We start from the raw sequence: 6600 nt of genomic DNA on the forward strand, positions 1-6600 counted from the left end.
TTATAAGAAATCGAGAAAACACATTGTTTTGATCAAATACCTTTCCAACACTTTAATTTAACTCTTTGAATTTAGTTTACCATTTACTCAACCGATGAAACGTTTTAATCAACATCATCATTATTTTAAACATAATCAAATACTTTGAAACGTACTTCGTTTTTCGTTTCTTAATATCACCTGAAATATTAGTTTTATCTCTCCTTTTGGACCAGGATACTTATGATATTCTGGTATATTGTAAACTTATCTCAGATTACTAAAGGTTAGGTGATCAGTCCTGCGCTCCGGATTTATCGGTCAAGGAATGGATATTTTGTGAAATTTAAGGGACGGTTCAAATAATGGTCTACAGGGTGAATGGGTAGGTATGTTATATGGAAAATGATTAAGTATTAGACAGTTTTGGATAGTTCCAATATAAATTGAAATCAATAAGCCAGTTTCTTTTAAATAAGTATTTATTATATAGCTATTTACAAAACTCGTACGATTCATAACGGCCTGGTTAAACAGTAAACAAGTTATTGTTTCAGAGAAAAGCACAATACTTAACATTTTGACCTATGATAACACAGACATTAAAGTATCTCTCTGAACACTCACACCAGCGTAAAAAAATTAATTTTTGTTTTAATAATGATATATATTAAAATAAATTAAAAAGACGAACAGTTATTTACCTGGATGGAGTGTTTAATAAATTTGGAGGAAATTTTTAGATAAATTCGATGTAGAACATATTCTTATTATATGATCCTTTTTTTCATAGCAAACTTTTATTCACCAATGAGGCATATTTTGGGTTAAATGTCATAAAGCAGAATTGCTGAATTAGGAGTGGAGAAAACCCAGAAGCCTTTGTCGAGACGCCCTTACATCTATTAAAAGTCACTGTTTGGTGTGCTTTATGGGCAGGTGGAATCATTGGCCTATATGTTTTAAAGACGATACCGGCCAGAATGTTACGTTCAATGGAGAGCGTTACAGAACCATGATTACTGACTTCTCGTACCTCAGTTGAATGGCATTGATGCGACAGAGCTGTGGTTTCAACAGATGGCGCAACATGCCACACTGCGGGTGCCACCATCAATTTATTGCGGGAAACATTTGGTGAGCGCATTATTTCACGTAATGGACCTGTGAACTGACCTCCACGATCGCGTGATCTCACACTATTAGATTACTCTCTTTGGGGGTATGTGAAGTAACTAGTCTATGCTGATAAACCAGAGACGTTGGACCATTTGGAAGTCAACATTCGCTGTATTATTGCCGATATACAACCCCAGTTACTGGATAAAAAGTCGTCACAAATCGGACTTCACGATCGCACTTCATGTGTGCTAGTCATGGCGCTCATATGCCCGAAATCATATTTAAACAATAAAGGCATAATATTATGTATTAAATAATTCCAAAATCATGGATATTAACATTATTTCAATGTGTTTTTTTTTCATTTTTAATTTGTATACCTCTAAAAAAACACCCTATATATCATATTTATTAGAAAACAACGCTATTTTTTTATTGATACGAATACATTGTATTTGAATGTTAAATTTAATGAAGTATTTGACATTGTGTATTATTGGCATTCTAAAGATAATTGGGTTGATAACTACTTGCTGCTAAGCGCATGAAGTCATCGTTCTGGTTATCTGTCAAACGACTTATCTGTCTCACAAATAATTGTGATATCATTTTTCTTCTTCGTCTTTTACCATAGGCACTCCCTATGTGGAGCATATGCAGTCCACAAACTGTCTCCAGCCTTTCCGGCGGCCGCCAGCTCACTTACATCCTCCCAAGTAAGGCGCGGGTACAGAAGTTCAGACGAGAACTGCCGACGAATTGTCAGCGGTGGTCGTCCTGGGCGGGGCGAACCTGGTGCCTTGTAAAAGAGGCAAGCATTATTAATTAACAAATAATAATTAAATACAAATAAGAAACAGCTCCTACCCCCTCTTCAACCTTCAACGTCCCAAGGACCCAACTCTAAAATCTTGAATTCGCTTCACATACTGTGTTTGAAAATGATGCGGAATGCATTGAAACACGTGTCACAAAAGATTTTAAGAAATACTGGTATTTACTAAGCAAAACTTAAATTAAAAATCCCTATCCCTTCCTTATCCTCATCAGCAGGTAGATAGATATACAGCATTGCAATCACTAATCATTAATACTTCAATTCCTTATATTTAGTCTTTTGTTTTACAGCTTACATATACAAGCACAATCTGCCCTCTAACATATCGCTCACTCCTTTCAAGAACGTCATAAATCAAAAACCGTCAATTTTCAGTTGTGCATGTTTTCGGAATGACCAGAAAATGTACTATATCCCAGCAAAGGAGGCATATTTTTAACTTAATATTTACCCGCCACAGGGCACAAAGTGTTGTTTTTGCATTTTGAAGAAAAGGTATTGTTTAATTATTTTTTTAAAAACACTAAATATTTTTCAAATGGAGAATAAACCTTCAGGTTTTACCTAAAAGGATTTGTTTCACAGTAAAAAGTTCAATAAGTGGCTTGATATTTATTTTTAATACATTGTATTACATGTTTAAACTTTAAAAACGTTTTCTGAAAGGAGTGAGCGATATGTATCGGGCACAAATATTGACAAACATTTCTCAGTTTATGGTTAAAAAAAACTGTTTGTCAAAAAAAAACTATTTGCTATAACTGCAGTATATACTCGTATTGGGAAAATGGAAGTGAAAATGGGTGGAAAGAAATGAAGATTTTTTTTTATTTAATATAATATATTTTGACAAATTAACAATAAACCTAATAAGTTTAGTTAACAAATATTTTATTTATTGTTTCTGCATTTGCTTTGTGGTGAGACATGATGAAATTGTAGAAGAGTTTTTAGTAAACCACGTGAGTTTATTTTATTATGACGACTAGTTTCGGAAGCCATGCTTCTATCTTCAGGTCTAAATATAACCTTAAACATAATAAATAATTATCTGTTCTACAAATAAGGAGAGGGGTAAGTTAGGGGAGGGGGGGGGTTAGTTAGTTATGTGGAAAAAAAACAAGTGTTTTTCTTTTACAGTTGGAAACTATTTTCAAGTGGTCGGAGTGAGTAAAAATAACAACGTTTATAAAATAACAAATGAACTGATCACATGCTTAATGACCGAATTATTCTGACAATTTGTGATACAAACGGCTGACTGAATATATTATCGAAAATTTATTTAATTTTCTAGCATAATTAAATAATTACTATTTTAGATTCTGACTAATCAAAGATCTAAATTTCAAACTAATCACAATCGAAGGCTAATGACTAATAGTGTTTATTGTTATTTTTTTATATAAACTTACTAAGCAGCTATTCAACTAAAGGGTCCGCCAAATAACTTTTTTTTTTTGAAAATGGGGCGCAAAACATCGAGTGTAGCTTCGGCTGTGTGGCACGTAGCGCCGTCCTGTTGAAACCAAATGTTGCCAATATCCTCCTCTTCAATTTTTGTGAACAAAAATCCGTTCAACATGGCCCGATAACGATCGCCATTGACTAACGGCCACTCCTTGCTCATTTTCAAAGAAAAATGGCCCAATTATGCCTCTGGACCAAAATCCGCACCAAACAGTGACTCGTTTTGGGTGTACCGGCTTTTCAATGTATGCGTGCGGGTTTTCTGTGCCCCAAATACGACAATTTTGCTTGTTTACATACCCGCCAAGATCAAAATGAGCTTCATCCGAAAAGATGATTTTTTTGGCAAAATCGGCATCTTCTGTAAGTCGAATGTCGCAATATTTCCCAGCGTTGTTCAAGCGTATACACAACCATATTCGCTTAGCGGAAAAATAAAACTAATTATTTGTCAAATCAAACATGAGCTAAGTGTTACCATTCACGAAATAAGCACTAGTTGAAAAAAAAAACTTTAGATGGCGGACCCTATATTATGTACATATATATTTTAAAGAAAAACATATTGTCTTGGAAAAGGTGATTATTTATGATATTATTTTTTGACATCTCAACATAGATGAAGAAGAATATGGAATTTACGGGGCTTTCGACCGTCATAGGCTGGATTAAGTGATCATAAATGCAACATAAATAACGTAATTTATTATCATATTTTACCAAGTCTTAAAAGTATTTAAACACTTAAAATTTAAATACCCATTATTACATAAACAAGTTAATATAGAAAATAATTGAGGCCATATACCGAATCCTTTTCCATCATTCTCAGGTTTTTTATGTATCATGTTCATTTACTTAATCCAGGTAACTATAAGAATTGTTTTAATTACTTTTGTTATTGTTGTGAAAGTTATAATCAAAACATACATACGGTGGGGCTTTAACAGTTGATTTTTTAATGATAATTTCTAAAATTAGTGAGTACAGTAAAACCACCATATAATGGACTAATTTGAGGGGGGGTGTCTGCTTAAGGCGATAGTTCGTTATATAAAAATAGGTTTAATGGACACTGTATTGATATACATGTAAATAAACAATACAAAACACAAACAAAATTCTATTAATCGTCTCCAGACACTCGTCGTGAAGTAACATTGCTGTTTGATATCGACGCACTTGATTTCGGTAATCCTGCTTTGAAAAAGGAATCAAGTTTTGTTTGCACTTTTGAAGTGTGCTGCTTTTTTTATAATCAACTCTCTTAAATTACTTAATATTTATTGAACGGATTTTTTGTCCGTTATACCCGAAGTTCGTTTTATAAAGGTCAGTTACATCGAGGTTTTAATGTATTTAAAGTTTCCTTAGTAATTCATCACTGTAGTAAGTAAATCTTAAATGAATATATTAGTATACATCTTTTCTATTTAAAAAATCTTACAACTCAGGGTTAAAACATTTTCTTTTAAAACTATAATAATCCATGTTACTAAAGCATAATCATCGATTTTGAAAAAAATATTTAATATACATTTATGAGATACATATTAATACATGTTATTTTTTGTAATAAGATAGTAGTTTATTTAATTAAGAAAAATACACACTGTTCTGTTTAATATTTCTTAGATAAATTACACCTAACGCTCCAAAAATAGTTTAATCAAACAGACGTACTCGTATGTAATCTCATAGCAAATTTATTCTCGAGTTTATCTCCGTTCGCGGCGACGATTTTATATCAATGGCATTATTAAAATGGCGAAGGTCAATCTTAGTGTCAAGTTGACCGATAAAAAAATACAGTCTGCATATGTACAATGCCTACATCTACCTATACATAATGTTTGTATCCACGAGGCACACAAATGCATGTTTACGTACAGTGGAACCTCTTATTAACGATCATAATTCGTTCCAGCATCTTACGCGTTAAACGAAACATTTTTTCCCTTAGAAATCAATGTAAAATACGATATTGCGTTCTATGCTTAAAAAATCAATTTAAAATATTTTTATAACGCTTATTCAAATATAAATACTTCAAAATTGTTAAGGAGTGTAGTAACTTGTAATACAATTTAGATTTTTTAAAAAAAACGTTTTTAAAAATATTAATTTGTGACAAAAAATTCATCCTTTCAACTAGAAAACTGTCTAAAGACATATCGCTCACTCCTTTTAAGAACGACATAAATAAAAAAAACCTGATATTTCAGGAGAACGTTTTTAAAGTTTGAAAATAAAACACAATGTATTAAAAATAAATATCAAGCCACTTTTTACTGTAGAACTGATCTTTTTAGGTAAAACCTGAAGTTTTTTGAAAAATTTTAAATATATTTTTTAAAAAAAGAATTAAACACAACCTTTCCTTCAAAATTAAAAAACAACATTGTCTGCCCTGTAGCGGGTAAATATTAAGTCAAAAATATGCCTCATTTGCTGTGATATAGTATATTTTCTGGGCATTTCGAAAACATGCACAACTGAAAATTGTCGATTTTTGATTTATGACGTTCTTGAAAGGAGTGAGCGATATGTTTATGCTAATGTTTCAAAATTGCCGAAAGCTCTCATCAATAATTTATTGCTGTGAAACACGATGCAACTCCATAAGGTGTCTTAGTTGTGCTCTTTCACCAGCAAAACATTATGGTTGTTATCCACCTCAAGTCCCATGATATTGGCCAATGACAATACACAGAATTACTCGTTGTGAGAGGTTCCACTGCACTCGTAAATCCTTCAGCTTCTAAGAAGAAATAACAAAAGTATCTCTTGCATCTCTGTAGGTACTAGTAATAAGTTTTCATCTTTTCTTCAGAATTTAAAAAAACAAACGTATACTTTTTGGATACAAATACAATTAACATTTTATTTCAAATATATATTTATGCTTAAACTAACTAAAAATACAAACAAAACTCACTATTATTGAGCAAATCGGTCACTTGAATTTGTTAATGACATTAATAATTGAAATATATTATATTTTCTTGGTTCATATATTTTTTAAATTAAATGCTCCATTGGGGTGCGGATAAGGGTTTGAAGATGGAGAAGAAGTAAGTATTGAAAAGATTTGTTCGAATGCAGATGTATTCGAACAAATCTCTTTGCGGCTGCAGTATTAATATTATTTTTGATCTTGGTCATTTGTTCACATATGTATGTTTTAAAAT

Source organism: Brachycentrus maculatus, unplaced genomic scaffold, assembly GCF_059751285.1.
Source record: "Brachycentrus maculatus isolate JH-2025_06_01 unplaced genomic scaffold, ASM5975128v1 h1tg000221l, whole genome shotgun sequence".
NCBI lineage: Eukaryota > Metazoa > Arthropoda > Insecta > Trichoptera > Brachycentridae > Brachycentrus > Brachycentrus maculatus.